Source organism: Bombus fervidus, chromosome 12 (genome assembly GCF_041682495.2).
Source record: "Bombus fervidus isolate BK054 chromosome 12, iyBomFerv1, whole genome shotgun sequence".
Taxonomy (NCBI): Eukaryota; Metazoa; Arthropoda; class Insecta; order Hymenoptera; family Apidae; genus Bombus; species Bombus fervidus.
The window spans coordinates 3577111-3596760 of NC_091528.1; positions in this window are offsets into that span (position 1 = coordinate 3577111).

Here is a 19650-nt window from a genome sequence, read left to right on the forward strand (position 1 = left end):
TTTTAAATAATCACAAACAAATTAAACCTGTTTATAACTCGACGAGAGTGAATTCAATGGTATATTAGATACAATGATTTTTATTTCGAGAAACGTACAAAGTTTTAATTTTGAGATAACATTTCTTATTTCCAATTATCTATCTTCTGTATCTAAATAAATTACGCTTCGGACTATAACAGAATACAAATCGAAGATACAACATTGTAATACAGCTATGTCTCGTTGTGAGAAAGAAAACGTCATTCCAACGCTAATAAATAATGTCATTATCCTCACGATAGCATTGTGTTTTCGCGCAGTACACTGCCTACTATACGAGTCGTGCAATAGCAATTTCGCCTTGTCTCTGCATAAACTTTTATAGAGGCATTGAAAGTCTCGGGTAGTAGACGTTGCAAACACTAGTGAAGTTAAGACACCATTGTCGAGCGAAGCTAGTTCAAATTACAGTGTACCGTGTTAGAGTTAAAATTTCTAGTAACAAATTCTCAACCAGATATATAAGAATATTCAGTATCCAATAAGCGGTAGTGTCCTATCTCCTTTAATATATCCATTTTATCGTCAGTCAATATTTTATTGCTATTGCGTCGGGAAGGTCGTCAAAATCTCTCTCAGGATTTACCGGAACGCTTGGCACGTGAGTGGAAAATAGAGCAGATGGTTGATACATGGGCAGGTTAATATAATACAAGGGATTTATCTGGCTTACCAAGCGCAAACGTTAATGAGAAAATAGATTTTGGTTTATTCCTGCTAATTGCAGCAAATTGTGACAGAGATTTAACAATTAAGACAAATGAGACATAAGATGTGTAAATTTATTTGTTTTATTATCGAAAAAACAGTCATTAATTTCTTACTAATCCAATAAAGTTGTTAGAATTGTACACCGTATAACGTACTACAATTTGACTCTTGTCAATCTATTATAATAATATCACTAGTTAGTAAATTATTATGCATTGTGCAAATCTCATTCCAAAATTTGTTAAACTTTGTAAAAACCATATTCCATCGTAAAGGGCCTCCTTTGTTACGAACACTTATTAAATGGTGAGACCAATAGCCAAACATTCTAGTTAGTTTCTAGTTTATCGCTCGTATCGAAACTCTGATAGTATTAAATTTCTAGCACAGAATTATTCCAAACATCCGTAAAGTTTTATCGAAGCCAGAATTTCGAACGTTTAGGAAACTCTCTTGTTGCAGCTGCTGCTTCTAATTTTCGGAACTACGATTTCTGCAACAACGAACTTCATGCAGCGTCGAACACCTGTTGAAAATTAAAATCAAATCCAAAATTCGCCAATTTTAATCCTACTTTGCAAACACGAAAATCTGTAGAAAATACAGCGCGAAGTAACTAGAGTGATCTTGTCTTGCAACTTGCTCGTGATTTTGGGAAAGAAACATAGAAATATATTTGAATATGAGAGTAACGTTGAATTTATCGTATAAATTCATCATATTAGAAGCGTAATTCGAATACAGCTTTCGTTGTTCGATTATTATTATACAAAAGCGAATAAAGAGAATACAGGGCATTATTATAACAATTGTTTTACCCTGTATGAAATGTTTTCTATAATTACAACACAATTTGCAACGTGGTTTACAGAGTGTCTCTCGTTAATATAACACCGATGCGTAGTATTCTACAAACGCCCGAACTAACCACTCATCCAAAGCACATCTCATTAGTATACATGGGTTTCACGATGAACGTTTGCATTCAAGTAACAGTCGATACCCATTAGACGACTGGGCAATATTACAATAACTGGAACCAACGTGTAATTTAATAGTAATTAACGTTAGTGGATAGTGTATTGACATCGACGCAACGTCCGGAAGCATCAAAATATAATTCTCCGAAGATAGCGCTACTATGCACACGTTAATTTTATCTTTGATGGACAAATTTAATTCTATATTTTTTATTTATTTCAAACTTCCGACGAAAACAGAAGTATTTCATTGGATAGACCACACTTCAATGATCATTCATAATTTCGAAATTATTTATTAAAATATTATTTTCGGATTCATAATTCGCTGTAAAATCGCACGTTCGAACGTAACCCGAATATGATGAAATATTGATTATAAACATTTTACATATTCAATTTTTGATAAAACAAATTTTAACGCGAAACTAAATAAATACGTTGATATAAATTCATGAATATTGCTGTTTCTATTAAAGCAAGCATCGACAAAAGGGATACTCTCGTTGACAAGATTTGAAATTCTTTCACGTGACGAGCAGTGTCCTACAAGTGAGGCGGTGAATTTCCATCAGGAGAAGCGATAAGCATGGTAACTTTTATCTCAGTACACCTCCCCAGTCCATCCCTTTCCGTCTAGACGCAACCCTCGTATCCATGCGACTCGCTTTTTAACATAATTTCACGTTTCATTGTCTCGGGGAGTTCCAAGTTCCTACAGGGGACCTGTGAGGAGTCCTGAATTTTAATACGTTCGTATAGCGACTGCATCGCCTTTTCCAGTCGGGTTTGGATAAATTTGCGTACAAATGCGAGCGCAATCTTCATACGCAAAAAGAAAGAAATTTCGCTGTACAGTTGCGCTCTTTGCGTTTTGCGAATCTGACGAATCTGGAAAATTGACAACGTCGTCGATACGTTTCATGATTCCATATCCCGCGAAGTGAAAATAAAATTAATATCAAACAGAAAGAAGATGAAATTAATATCTTACATTATCTATTTCAACTAATTATGATGAACCTAAGTAAAAGTAATTCGTCACTTATGCGGGACTTATAAGTTACGTTATTCTTTATGAAGCTAAAGTTTCGAAACTTCTGCTTGTGCAGCAGTATGCTTGCATTAGTTTTCAATTGAGTGGAATATTTTCAATGTTCCCGCGTCTCAAAATGATTAATGCCAAAAGAACCAACAGAAATGCATCGTAAACTGAAACTGTTCATGTTCCTGGTAGGTACACGAAGTTAAAGAGGTTCATCCTGATGTTCATTCGTTCCGACATTCGTAGTTTAACTTAAATGGCAACCAGAGACTTGCTGTGTTCGATATAATTTCATATTTCATTGTCTCCTGAGTTCCAAGTTACTGTACAAAGTTTGCGGAGAATCCTGAATTTTAATATACCTGTGTAGGAAGTTTCTATCGTCCTTTCTGTTCTGCCTTTGCAGGTTTCTTGCTAACATCGTTTCCCTGCGACAAACTTATTTTCTGTTAACATTATTGCAACTATTAGTCACATCATTTGCACTCTTACTTGAGATACTCCTAAACAGATTTACGATTCGTATTCTTGTTCTGAGATTATAAAAATTCCCAATTTCAATAAGTATTATTTCATGCAAAGGCTAGTATAACGAATAATTTACAATTTGCAACGTGACACATTTGGTTCTTATTCTAAGCATTTTTAAATGGTCATTTCGCGAGACTGCAAACTCAGAGAATCAACAGAGTCGAGGATGAGAGGGTGAGAAAACAGCGAACTGAGCGCCTCATTATTCCTAAAGCTTGACTTCCCGTAAGTCTGGTTGCGAGCTTTGCGGCACGTTCTACCCACAAACAACCCTTCTTGCCTGGGAGGCAGAAACTCCGCAATAATATCCACGAGGATCGATCACGATTCACGAAATATACCATCGGCAACGAGCAATACTCACTATAGCTAGTTGATCACATAATTCCTGAACTATTCGAAAAATAAAACGTACGATATATGGTTTCGTTGTCGATTTTCGAACGATTTATGCTCTGATTTCTTAAAAGAGTTGAGCACTAAAATCAATTTTCCCCTTTCAACGTCTCCCTGTACATTTGAATTCTACGAGAATGGAAAACGATTATTCTGATCTTTGCGGAACGAGACCATTCCTCGGCCAATTTATCGGCAATTTTTCTCGTGAATCGGAGAACAACGGTTTCCTAGCGAGAATCACGCTACCCTTGACAAGTTCGACGAACGACCAGCGGCCAGTCGTGGTAAAAGCCTGTGAATGAGGGGTTGAGAACAAACGAGCGCATTTTCCTGAAGGCCAGAACAAGAAAGAGAAGCCAATGGAGAGCCTTTATCACTCCGGGACGATTGCTCGTGTGTAAATACGTATTTCTTTTGTTTTCGGTCGGACCCTCATCAAATTTCCTGTCGCAGAGAAGCACCAGCTGTTTGACTGGGAACAACCTATCCCGAAAGGTTTGCTCGCGTTTCGACACGCGAGACCATTCGAAACTAACGTTACATGGAAAAATTTTGTAATTAATGCATGCGTATATTCATTTAAATTAGTTACAAGATAACTTCGAGCACTCGATCTATCATCGTTTATAAAATTTCTATCCTGGGAGTTGCTTATTGTGTAATTTCTTAAGAGGCAACATCAACCACAAGTTGATACATGGGTAATGGAAAGTAAATTATTCATGGCTCTGAGCTAATAGTCACATAATGGATAACTTTGGAAGCTTTAAAGGCACCAGATGTATCCATAATCCCTCAGACACCGAGAGCTTCCATGGGTGCTGAAGTTATTAATAGTCTCAGGAGTCTCTAAGGATTCCACGAAAGTTGAGATATCGAATATTTCAGTATCCAAAGTATCTAGAGATTTGGTGAACACTATACAGCTAGAGGTCTGCGAGATCCGTGATATTCTTCATGTATCAGGCATTTAGAATCTAGACAATAGAACCAAGGGTAACTTGGGAATTGGATCAGGGACAGATTAAGAATTCGAAAGTAAGGAACTTTAAACGTTCTACTACATAGCACAGAACCAGCGCTCGTGAGAATTCCAGGAATCAAGGATAATATAAGATATACAATTCTTTTGGCAAAATGATACGATTTTTTCGCTAAAATTGCTAAATGCTGTAGACTTTGCAGATAAATGTGTGTTGTCAAATATAGGCCAAAACTGCAAACTTCGGTTGCGTACGTGTGACCCCTCTTGGTAAACAGGAAGGAAACGAGATGCTTTACGATCGACTCTTTTGCCGGTAGCGGGCTTCCGGATTTCTTCCGCGAAATCTCTCCGCATTGCCTTTGCCTGAAGATTTAAAGCCTTTCAGAGGATGGAAAACACGCTGTTATGAAAAAACTCGTTTTACTCCGATTGTAGAATGTACTTGAGTAATACGGCACCAATAGGTATTGAAATATTTTACAGCGCGAGTATCCATTGCTTGTGACGTCAGCAACCAAATCGATCGGCTATAAAAAAGTGGAGTTACGAATATTATATAACCAGGTGCTCCTTTTCATATTTCCTAAAAGGCAATAATATTTGATACGAAAAATATAGCTGAACGAATTCCCTAAATTCCCACTCTTCGAAACCTTTCAAAACACGAGATAGGGCATGCCTATATAGGTTTCACACAAATTCCATATATTTTACAGATACAGCTAGAGCAATGAAATCTAAATAGAGGTTTGTTTCATTTTTGAAATAGAATAAAGATAACTTATAATAAAGAGGAACGTAAAGGCAAAATGCACCTTAGTTTCCCTTCAAACTCAAATTGAATAGTAAATTGATGTGAAAGTCTTCTCTTCACTTTCAGGCCTTGCCAAAATCGAGTTCTACATGTTTAATAGCTATTGTAATTGATCTAAACAGAGAACGGAATTGCCTGTGGAAAATAATGGAAATGAGAGAAGGACGAACCCGGTTGATCCAAGTTTCCTTCGTTGAGATGCAAGGATAACAATTTGAAAGGGTTGGTCGATGCTTCAGGAGACCAGTTTGTCGTGTAGCAGTCTGAAAATCGATGTTCTATGTCTATGACATTACCGAAGCGACGCGATGGTCGTTTCCACAGAAATTCTAGTAAAATTTATATAAAAACTTGGTACTTAAAAATAAAGTAGTTACTTTTTCCGATAGAAAATGTATCAAGAAACAACAAAAATTTTAAAATCGTTGAAAAAGATATCTCAGGATAGGACATTTTTATTATTTAATTCGTATGGAGACGATATACAAGCATCTGAAATTTATAAGTCATAACCGGTGTGCTTTTTTCATGAAGCAGTTTTCAAATATTAAAATCAGCAATTTAGTATAAACGTTTCGGAGCATAGTAGTTAGCGAAATTCTATTTTTAAAGTTTCAACCAGTTTAAAATTCAGTTTCAGCTTCTGCCTCATTTTTTATTCAGTATAGTTGATTCAAATAGAAAAGGTAGCGAATAAATTTTCGCGAAATTCGTTCACACGAATATTCCCAGGCACCCGTATTAACGTATACAAAATTATTAAATCTGGTGTATCAATGTAACTTAATTAATGCGAAACATGTAATTAGTTCAGTATCGGGGCAGTATTGATTGAAAAACAAAACAACCTTTATATCTTCCCTTCCAACTGTAAATTTTAAACACTCGCAATGGCAAGAACTCCAAATTAGTCCTAAAACTAGAGTATCAAAATGTCCAATTTGTAATTTCTCATAGAACTTTGATAGAGTTATAACCGTAAATGTTAGAGAATCTAAATAATTCTTTTTAAAATATATAGATTGCTAGACAGATAAAAGCTTTGCCGTAAGTTTGATACTTCTGTCATTGAAGGTTTCAGTATTAAATACTATTCAACATCTACGCAAGAGCTCGGTGAATGGAACTCGACGCTTCGTTTCTTCTTTTTTTTTTTTTTTGTTTTTATTTCTCGAGGATGTTTGTTTTTCTTATATTACACGACGGATGCGTATTGCCGGAATATTATATATTGTATATTACAGAACGCGCCAGAAGGAGAATTGGGAGTGTCAAAATCCACCAAGTAAATCATAACAAAGTAGGTAGCAACTAAATTGCATTCCAGAGAAGTTTCTCGATTTGCAAGTGGACGAAACGCTAGTTCCAAAGGGTGTTGGCTTAAGGCTCAGTCAAGAGGAAATCGATCGCCTATAGAGTTCCCAGGATGGAGAACACCCTTAGGATCCTCGAGGTTAGCACCCAGCTCTGTAATAGCGCTTAACAATGAAATATCATTGTCTAAAACGCCCTGACTAGTCTCGACATCAGAAACGGGACTAAATGGATGTTAGACCCGTATTTGAACGATCTGCGTCCGACAATAATTTAACGTCTTTCTAGAAGCTCGTCGGCGATGTCTATATCGTGACGTCAGTGACACCACGATTTTGATAATCGTTCGAAAGAGAAGAGGGATAATTAATCGTTGTTTGGACTGGTTGTCGGAGGGAGATTAATGAATGGCGAGAGCTTGTTTCGATGGAAATAAATGAATTTGTAGGTTGATCAAAGTTTCGAATGAAATGCTAAATCAACTGAAATTAAGAAGTGGAATTTCTTGCGGAAATGGAAATTTTCTTCAGATTTGATTACGGAAATGATGAAAATTACAAGAATCATTTGTCTTTAATGCATCGAGGAAATCCTCTATTGGATGGAGCTAATTTTTTCATAAAAATCAGAGTTTTGGATGTATACATATAACCCCCCTTTGTTCCTGTGTATCACAAATATTTCTGACACTTTATCAATCGATCGAGTCAATAGATGCTTTATCAAGTAATTCTAAAATGGAATCGTGATCACGGCATATCTTGGCAGTCTGAAAGACGCTAGACAGTGCAAAGATCGATATACCCATATCCTATCAGGTTTCGAAAGGAATTCTGCGATCGTATCGAGGCTGAGTTGAGCACAGAGCTCCTTCGTAATAGTTGCAGGGGTCGAAACATTCCCAAAGGAGTCCTAACGCAGTATATTCATAGGAACGTATATCAGGCCCATACGTATGCCGACGCGCAAACGCGCATATACCTGGACAGCTGCAAACCGATGCATCCAGACACATAATCCGTAAGGATATCTCAAATGTACAATGCAGAGATGGTTTCTATGAAAGTTGATATAAATTCCGATCTATTTTTCCTTATTTTAGTATTGTTTCTCATTCCATGTATTCCGAAGGCGGGAATAAACGAAAGTGACATGGTTTAAATAAATTATGAAGAAGAGGAATTCATATATTGGTGTGCACGTTAGAAAATTTTTGGAAAGAAGTAGCGAAAGGTGTAAACAGATGGTTGTGTAAACAGACAGTTGAGAAAGGAATACTGAACACATAGAGGCATGAAGAAAGCAAAGCACAGGTGCATAAATTAGTACGTAGATCCGACTGAAGTGGGTAAACGAATGAGAAATGAAACGGATAGATTGTATCGCAGCATATGTATATGTGAACCTATGACAAGGATAATGGATATAGAGCCTAGTACAGTTGAAGAATGTAGATAAATGTACGTAGTAAAAAGTTTACATATATAACGATGAAAAACAGTCTGTAATTTAGGTCAACTTTTAGAGGACACTTACGTAGGAGCTATCTATTGAGAAGTAGAGGACGTCTTGGAATTGACGTTAATGTGTTACTGTTATTTTTATACTATAATATACTAAAAGAAAAAAAAGAAATAGATTTTTGTGATAGCGCAACAGTATAATTTCACGCACGCTGTAATATTTAAATTCATTCTTTTTCCCAGAACACCATTTTTGCATCACACGGTACAGGTAACCTCTAGAGAAGGTGGTATTCAGCCTATAGGTACATCGTACATGGCTACTTGCATAATTCACCAGACGACACGTAAAAGATATCGAGCTTGGGTCTCAGGTTGGCCAGAAACGAGAGTTGCTCAAGAATCCTGGGCATTTTTATGGGGCTTCTTTTCCAGAGGGACTAGAGAGAATACACATGGGATGTGTACCTTGAAAAGATAAAAAAAAAAAAAATGTAACGGATGCCGAAAACTTTTTTAGAGTTTTGTCTTTGATTTAGCTACTTCTTTTTCGATTATTACTTCTTACGTGTTGATCAATGATCGCTATAAGTTTCATTAAAGTTTGATCAAATGCGTAGAACATTAATTTACAGAAATGAATCTTCATAACATGGAAATTGTACAACTTTTGGAAGAAGAATTACATTTTCTTATTGTAAATGAAAATTGCCTAAAAATAGCAAAATATCGAAATCTTTTAACAGGAAATTCTCACAATTTTTACAAAGGCTTCCATGATTCTGGCCGATAGATAACAAGCCGGAAGCTACGTCTGCTCCTTACAGTGCTGTCTACAGCTCTCAGACAATTTTACGTATTCCACGAGATTTATTCAATAGACCAGGTACGCTCGATGTACCAGGTGAAAGCGTGAATATGAAAAGTAAGAGCAGGAAAAGAGACTGCTTTTAAATAAGGATAGGTAGCTTCCCTTATGGATATCCTTGGACCCCATTGTACTGACCAGCTTTGACCACTGAAAACGGTTTCCATATTATTTTCTCGCGTCTCACCTTTTTCCATGGCTTTACCCTTGCGTCTGCAAACTTTCTGAAGTCATTTTCACATCTGTTCGAACCTGCTTTGGATGAAGATAGAACTTTATGCGAAAAGATCCTCTGTAAAAATTTTCCACGTTGACGTTTATAATACACTTTAATTCAGTAAAAAAATAAACGAGAGTACTGTTATTAATAATTCGAGATATAATGCGTGAACGGATAGTCCATTTTTGTTACGAAGATAAAGAAATAATATCTGTTACGCAATGGATATAAATTTTTACGAGAATAAGAAATTATCGTTAATAATAATTAATAACGCAGCTACCGTTACAAAATCTTAACGTAACAAAATTCCAAATCGATGGAAATTGTTGTAAAAAATTGATAGAAAAAAGGAGCTTCGAGAATAATATCTTTACAAGTGTTGAAATCTTTATAAGGCCGCCTCCGGACATTCGAAATGGTTCTCCGATATCTGCTGTCAAGCGGGCGTGTGCGAACTCAAATTCATCCCCGGGGATTTTCGCCACTCCACCATGAAGTAATTTTCACGAGACTATTCTTCGGCCGCGGGTAAATTCGAAGACGATGTGCCGCCATAAAAAAAAAAAAAAAAAAAAGAACAGGAAAGCGGAAGAAAAAAGGAACATGCGGAAAGCAAGAGAGAAGTTCACCGGTGATTTAAGAGAGACGAGAGCACGACTGACCTCTCACGTCGAAAGAAAAAGAATAGACGAATGAACGTCTTTTTTGTTCAAATGGTAGTGGCTGAGTAGCAATAAAAGTCAGTGAGTCTGGATAATCGAGAAATTTAACCTCACGATCAGATGACGCGTTCCACTGCCTCTTTGATGTAGTATCACTCACATTTCGGGTGCTTCTGTTGTTTCGTAAATCGAGAAACAACCGACTGAATCGACCAATTTTACTTTGCTGCTTTTACTTTTGTCTATGCTTATATTTTCCATACCTTTTTCAATATAGTGTACGATGGCTATGTATATATTTCTGTTTCATTGCATCCGCTTCTAGAAAGTTGAGGCAGGATGAGTAACAAGAATAACAGGCAAGATGGAAATGGAATTTTTCTCGAAATTCATCGGTACATTCATCTTATTTTATATGGATTCATATCACAATTTGTATTGCAAATATCTATTGTAAAGTCGATTAAACATATTTGCAGGGAACTATCTCTTTGACAAAGTGTTTCATTGGAGCGTTAATAAAATATTAATTTAATAAGAGTAATAAAGATAATATTGAAAAATATTGATATTTTATGAAGATTATAACTCCACTTCATGTATTTGATACATATTAGCACAATAAATTTTTATTATAATATGAATCACGTCATTTTTGTAAAACAGTATTTTCCTGAAATTCGTCCTGAAATTTTTACAAATGTTGAAAAAGATATAGAGGATACTAGATTAAACTTTCAGCGAAGTCCGTAAATCCATTTCATCACATTTTCTACGATGATCGAAGGTTAATTGAGGTTGAATTTTTACTACAAAATGAAATCGATTTACATATCCACAAGAGAATTTCAACTATCTGATAGAATTCGTCTTCATATTTTTACAAACGCCAAGAGTGATAAAGAGCATTAAATAAACTTTTAATGAAACTCGTAAATTCAATCTCTTTTTCTACGATCGTCGATTATAATTGTCGTTAAACTTTTATCGCACACAAAACCGATAAATTTCTACGTAAAATCGTATCGATAGATATCGAAATTTATCAGTTTTTCGGAATACGAATTTTTATGTAGTATTATATTCAATGGTAATTTTTCAATTTCGTCGTCCGTGGGGAGAAAAGGAAACGTTTCGAGGTTTTGTCCGGGTGTAATTAGAGTGAACGCACTATTTCTTTGGTGAAATGTCACTGGCCAGGCGAATTAACGCGCGAAACAGTTCCACGTATTCACCAATTTAACCGTGAAAGAGATTCAACGTGTAGGTGCGCGAAGCAAAACGTTATACACTGCCCTGGGAGCATTGTTGACGTATAATATCTTCCTTCCTAGGTCGTTCGTACTCGCCCAAGGGAGTCCTGCATCCTGCAGGATAATAAATAATTTAGTCCAGGAAATGTTGCAAGTTATTACGGTCCGTACTGGCAACGTATCCACTTACTTGGCTGACAGAAAAAAAGGTCATATCACATCAGATTTAAGACGCGTCCCTTCTTCCATCTCGATCCATTTCTTTTCATCTTTTGCTTTTTCGTTCCCTCTACTCTCACGCTGGGAAGCATCCAAGGGAATTATGCTTTAAAGTTTTTCTATATTTCATATATTTCCTTGCGAGATTTTGGGTATATGTGGTTAGAAGTTAAGGTTTGTTAATATAGATTATATTTGGACAATAGGATACATATATCATCTCGTAATCTTGATTTGCATAGATAGGCAAGAGACTACTACAATTGTAGAGTTTGTGGTCTAAATGGGTATACTCAAAGAAACCGATTGTTTCTAATACGTGAACTCGATGGCGTTGTTTGGTAATGTACTTTCTTTTGTTCAATGTTAAGATTTATCATATACTATCGTATGTATTGTAATATATATATTTTTTCATATATTTATGTAATTATATATAATTGTATGTATAAATCGTTTAAAAATTGAGATATAAAAATCACGGTGAAAATTCAATAACAGAATAAATCCGTCTCGAAGGATAAAATATAATTTATGTAATGAAAAGCTCGTAGATCAGGCAAATATGAATCTCTGATAAAGAGATAATTCAATTTCGAGAGGATATAAAAATTATTCTGTCGATGAAATGATGGGAATGTGTAGGAATGTTCCGTCGAAGATTACTCGATGCAGGAGCATGTAATAGAGGCATCGCGACGCATTCTTGGCGAGGAAATTATCGTGATGCACGACAGATGCGTGTTGAAACATATCCTGCATCTGGTACAGAGGAATGCATGCAATAAATCATACGTGTTGCAACTAGGATTTTCACTTATCGTTAGAATGCAGTGATAATCTTCGTGGATTATATGGAGGATATTCACACGAGGATGTTCACTTCCAAGCAAATTCACTTATATTGTTGTTAGAAATAAGAATCGTCATTAGAATGTGTATTTTTATGCAAATTCATATTTTTGATAATATAATTTAAAAAAGTAGAGTCTCGGTAGAAAATCGTCTTACCTGCCAATATTATGGAAAGCACGATACTTTGAATATTTTATGTATTTTTTCATATTACATGTATTCTGTGCAATTGTACTTTTAAATCCATATAAATGCATGTAACATATTTAATGAAACATAAATTAATTTTGTCTCCATAATATTCTTTTCAATGTCTAACATTCTTATCGATAGTTATTATAAATTAAATTATACAATGCGAATGACTAAATACACTGTAATAATCATATTTAACAATAATGTTAATAATAAAAGTAATACGTATCAATAATTTCTAACACAGCGTACACATATTAAAAATTAATTATAGTGAATAAATTTGTATTTATTTATTCTTATTCACTATAATTAATTAATAAAATACATTAATTATAATAATGTAATTAATGAAAACGAAAACAAACTAATTGCAAAGGGCAACGGCAATAGTATTCGTATTCGTTCAATTCGCTTCCCGTGGTTTCCCCCACTACCTTGCTTATTTCGTGACTAATTTGCGACGCAGGTTTACTGTCGAAAGTCGTACGGACGTGTCACTTTGCTTGACGTGTGTAACCTATATATTATACGTATATAACCTATATATAATTCTTAAATATTCACTTTTGCCGTTACTCTGTTACCGTTCGTTGTTAACTTCATTTGTTTAATATACGTTTCGTATTTTATTATTTAGTAATTGTTATAATCTGTGGTGTTTTGTGTACAATTTAATTCATTCGTATCTCTCGACTCGTTCGTTTGGTTAATTACCGGTAGTTTGCGCGTATTACGAGGTTACAAAACAAAATTTGAGCTGGGTCATTGCTTCGTTTTAACATAATTGGTTCCGCATATATACTTATCTCGTAGTTTTGATTTCCTTTGGTTGGTTAATTGCGCGAATGTTCTAAAAGGACCGCACGTCGACGTCATATTGGTTAACGAATTCTTCGATGGCCTTCCATGAATTTTCGATTTATTGCAATGAAAGCAGTGGTATGTATACGTTTCTATCATCTTTTTATTGAATAATTGATAATATTTAGTTATTATACCATTGATATATAGTCGATAATAATGTACGTACATATATATATGGAGTATATATGTAACGTTCTTAAAGATTTTGTAATTACGTTATTTTTGCGTCAATTGTAATATTCCATGTTTTCTTCAAGATTGCTCATAACTCCTATTCTCTCTTCCAACATGGAGTCGGATTGATTGTTCACGATAACAGTCTTCGTGACATCGTCTTCGATGATTTCTTCTGACCTGATCGATGACAACGTTCTTCGCATCTAATGGAGTCACGTCGTTTCTGTTCTTCCGATCACTCAATCATGTCGTAGGATGAAAGGTCCAAATTGACACGGATGACTGGTTGTGTTACGTAGAATTGTTGGCGAGCATAATGACCACGAGTATTTATCATAGTCGTGAGTAGCAACATTCCTTTTTCTGTGTTTTAATTGTCAATTTAGGATAATTCTTCTTGCACGTCGCATTTTTGTTTTTTCATTTGTAATATGATATCAACGATTAATATCAGCATAATATTAATCATAATATTACTAATTAGCATTGGTAAATAATTTAAGTAACTATGATTCAGAATGTATACACTGCAGTTATTTATAGAATCAGATACAGTTATTTGTTCAAATTAAATATTCGTATGAATAAACAAGTATGAATAAATAACATATACATATTCAAATAATTAAGGCATGTTAGAATGCGTTTATTTGGATATTTCGACTTCATTGTTATGAAAATTGTAATTATTACAGAGCAATAGTAATCACCGTAATGCTGTAATAATAATTAACTTTTCATCCTACTTTCTGCTTTATGAAATTCATATTTAGCATTTTCATATCTCGTATAATCTCAGTAGAATTTAAAGTTTGAAATATGAAGGTATTAAAACTGAATGTTATTCGCCAGAAGGAAATGTATTAAATTTCATATGCAAGAAGATATGTCGCTATCAGCAGGTTTCAGAATCAACACAAATTTTCGATGCTGTTGTTCTCACAGCTTTGTTTTGATAAAGAAATCATCTAGCACTATTAATACAGTCAATTACTACATGCACTGAGTTTTAGTCTGTCTTTCAATAAGCGTGCTCTTTCTCGGTAATTTATGAAATTATTAAAGTAGATTATCAAGCCATTTCTTGAAATAAAATCTGTAAATGCAAAATGAAAAAGTTTCAAAATAAAAAAGTTTCGTCAGTTTGATACAAGATATATAAATGCATTAATAATTTTTCTAGTAAGTAATATTTTTAAAATTTTGTTTATATAGGGATTTCTATCGGATTCATATTAAGTTTTAGTATTGCGATATTCTATCATGGTTTCTAAAATTATTTCGTCAGTTGGTGTCACAATATACTAGGTATTCTTCCATTAGGATTGTGGAGGTATGTTGCTCTTTTTCAGATAATTTGAGATAGATAAAAGAAGTGCATAAAGGAGATTCTATGCCATTAGAATGTCGAAGAGGTTAGGAAGATGAAAGGTTGGAAAGAAAGGGGAAGGAAGGGAAGGAAAGCGTAGAGGAAATAAGAAAGGAAGGAGTCGGAAGGGAAATAAAGGAAAGGCAAAAGACACGTAATTAATTCAGTCTAATTATGTATTTCAGAAACCATAGTAAGATGAGTGAAAGAGTATTCGAATTTTGTATAACATTCTATACAATATCCTATTACTTTGTCGTGATTATGAATTTATATAAGAAAGTTTTGGAAATTATTCAGTCTTTAAGAGGTAGGTTAAATTACATTTATACATTTAGGCGGAATTTTTTAAACTCAAATTTAATTTACAATTAAACATATGTTTTTGAGGTAAATTAGATTTATGATTATGTTAATAGGAAAACACAATAGTACTTAAATATGTATATATATTAGTATTTAATTTATTACTTATATGCTTATATCTTATATACTATAATTTATTACTTAAATGTATACATAATGAAGGACACACACACACACACACACACACACACACACACACACACGTAGATAATATTTATATAAATAAAGTAGGTGTAATTCTTTGTGGAATGAATTTTACTTTTATTTTTTACATTATCAATTATTTTACTCTTTCATGACAGTGAAGGTATACATTATTGATACATGTACCAAATAGCTTCATTTAGAATTACGAAGTTAGTATAAGATTTACTAATTGTATTGTTAAATTTAGTTCTCGGTGTTGGTCTTTTTCTTTAAGTTCTTTTTGTTGTTTGTTTTTGTTTTTGTACAATGATCAAAGTTTGAAGTTTTGCAAAGAATTACTACAAAAACAATTTATTTAAAAATGAATTAATTTTTGCCTGAAGAGACAGAGGCCATCTAGATGGAACGTGGTTAGGAAAGGATTTTATTTTTCTACCGTAAATCGATAATGTTAGAAATGACACTAAAATGATATTGGTTAGCGCTGGAATCTATTGGGTAAAAAATGTATTGGATGATAGATGTGTTCACTAAATATCATGTGTATCAAAAATCTTCTGTAGATATCTAAGGAATTTATTCTTGTGAGGTATGAATAGGTAAGATTCTTCTAACCTACTATTGGTAATGATACTTTCTACATGACTCATATCTTGTTTCGCTGCATTTAAGCATTTCATTTCAAGTTCTACCTTTTTTCAAAAAGGAACAATTATTACAATTATTAATTTTTCTTATAGTTATGTTTCATTTATTTAGGAAATTTGTTTGGCCATTAGCAAATTACCCTCCTATGGAAATATCACTAAGTTCCATGTTCGCAATGTAAATCAATAAATTTCCTTATCGGTAAGACGTGTTTGAATGTACCATCAAAAATTTCCTTGGTTCACTGCTATTGTATTTTATCTACATATTTATCATAATAGTATAAAGTAAGTATAAAGCTAATTATTATTTTGTAATAAATAACGAAACTATGAAATATTATGTTTTATTCGTATTTCTCAATCTTCGCAACAATTTCCAATTCGTATCCAATTTTCTTTCTTCCAGAAAACTTTTATGCTCCGTAAACCTATTCTGAAGAATTTCTAGAACTATCCAAAACTTCCATATCTACATACATTTTCTTACCATAAATCTCACTTCATCTTCCTTCATTTTTGCTTATTTCCTTTATATTGTATAATTTTTATTTGTACCCACATTGATGATAGCTATGAAGCGAACTAACAAAGACTGAAGGTTCTCTCAAACATCGTTGTTAGTAGAATTGCAATTAAGAAAAGGTAAAGAACAGAGATAGAAAAAAATATAAGGCGATGCAAAGTAAGCTATATATCCTAACTAGCTTCTGAAAATCCTAATAAATATTTAAACTCAAGTGTCTCTAAACTATAGTAGATTCTCCGAGTCCGGCATTTTACCGTGAATTTTAACCCTTGTTTTTCTATCGATGGACTACACTTGCGTGCACGTTCCCTTTACGTACGTTGGTCGGTAACACAGATAGCATTGTAATGTCCTATTTTAACCAACCACCGGCTGCTGGAGAATTCGAACGTTTCCGGAATAATCCACGATTCGGATGCCAAGCAATTCTTCGTCGAGTGTCTCTTTCGTCTTCTAGCTTTCATTCGATTATCCTTGTCTTCGAGCGCACGTGCGTGTATATATTTTTTTGCTAGTGTGCACGTCCACGGAGCGCCCAAGACGTGGAGCACATGACTTGAAGAATCACGTTCCGCAATCGGGTGAAGGGTTGAAATTTTCAAGGAATGGGAATAAAAAGTGAAAGTCGCGATTTAGATGCAACCTCACGCATGACTTCATGCGAAGCCTGCTGATTATGGCGTTATATCGAGATGGGTTCCATAAAATTTTAAATTCATCCATCCATTAAAAGAAGATAGTTAGGCTGTTAGTATTTTAAACAAAGAATGTTGGGAATAAAGATAATTCATTTAACATATCCATATAATTTATTCGTCCCTTTGTGCATTTAAAAATAGTAATTAGTAATTCTTCTTGAAATACACCGATCAGTTATAAACTTTTGCTCCTATTTGATTTTACGAGTATGTTATTTCATTCTGATCCATTCCACATAAATTTTACGATTCGCACAATGATCTAGACGTCGATTTCCGAAATCATTTGGCAAAGTATGGGTAAAGCATTATCGTAAAAGCGAAGTTATCGGTTTCAAATGGAATGGAACATGCACGCCCCGATCGCACAACAGCCTCGCGACCATTCGTTCCTTTTAAAATAAACGCGAATGATGCAAACACTGTTGGATCCCTCTATTAATCGCCCATCAATGGCAAAAACTGCTGCCCCTTACGATCGCGTCAATGCACGCCTCAATTTACAATTAATCAATCTGCGGCGGCTAAACAACCCTCGATGCGTGACTTCAAAGACTGCTGACACCGTGCGCGATAAATCATCACCGGTTGCCGATTTCGGGCTCGAAAACGTTTTACGATCGAATAGATGCCGAAATATCACCGTGGCATAATAACATGCCCCGCGTTTATTTGCTGCCGTCGAATAAACACACCGTCACAGATCCGTGATCGTTTTCACCATTGCCCCGGCTTAATTGTCGGCATTACATTTATTCCAGTGAAAATATTTCACTGGTTTGGCATCGGTTCGTCGCGATTCGGGAAACCTATATATTTGGTAGTCACAGCGTATGTTTTCGTCACGCGGATCTGCGCGGCCATTAACCACCCCCGAACGCTCATCTAAATGCCGTCAGTAACCCCCCTCGTTTAACGATACTTACATTAACCGAACCGTGTTTATAACGCCGGACGTGCTGGAATGCCTGTGCCGTTTTTGACGTACGGCACGTGCGCGTGATTAATTAATGCAGTTGCTTTAAATGACGAGTTTCGCCTACGTTTCGAACTGTGACATCCCGATGATAGATGGATGCTTTTTAAGCTCGAATCTTAAGGGTACTTTTAATTCTTATACATTAGGTTTGCGAAGCTTCTCGCTAGATTTTTTTCTAAAAGAGTTTGAAACAGGTGTTGCGTCCTCGATGCTGATAAAATTCCCGTCAGCGTGCGGTAAGCTTGGCTAAGGTCATAAATCATCTTTTAAATTGTCGAGTCTACCTTATCTACCCTTTAGTGGAATACATCGTTTACCAATAGTATCTAAAGTGTACACAATTTTGGAACTCGGTGTCAAAATCGCGGTTTCACGTGACTTTTGGAGTAGATAATAATATTAAAAATATCTGCTTCAAAATTCATGTGGAAATCGAAAAATTCTACATACGAACAAAGATTAATTTGATATTTGTTTTAATTTCGACGCTATTTATATAGGAACATTTGTATGTCGTTATCTGTTATTAATTTACTTATATGTATAATTGAATATCAAAAGTAATTAAATTCCGTGATCGAGGGATGTGAAATTCCTCGTATTGATGTGCAATTTTCGCAACACATTAATCGGACAGTAAAAACAGAATAATTTGAATGTATAAAGAAAGTTATTATTAAATAAATTTGCAATACCTTAATACGTCTTTCTCTAAAATATTATATCAAATAAAATACGGGATATTTCATTACGAAAATAGGATAACGAGCTCGCAAGGTCGAATATTATATATATACATATATTAAAGTAGATATTAACTATAAACTGTGGAGTGTAGAATACGTCAATTAGTGCAATTAATTATTCGTAGTTCGAAACTTCCAGATAGCGGTGCAGTGGCTAGTGTAGTAGCAAATTAGCAGAAGTGAATAGCAATTCAATCTCTAAATTATAACTAAACGGAGTTAACTCGATTACATTCGTTAGTCAAGAGATAATTAGTTTCTGTTTGATGTATTAGCCTGCCAAATAGCCTACACGTAAATAAATAAGGAGAGAACGTTCAACAGCGTATTAATCTGCATTCATATCGCAGTAACTTTACAAATCCACTCGTCATCAAACAATGATTATTTCACAATTGCCATTGTGTCGTTTAATACGAAATTATTCCAGGACCATTCGGTATTCAATTTCAGAATTAATTTTTACATTTCAATCATAATTCGATCTTTATTTAATCGATTTTCAGCTACAACAAGAATATAACCAACAACAAGACTTTGAAAATTTTAATACCTTTTCCTTATAG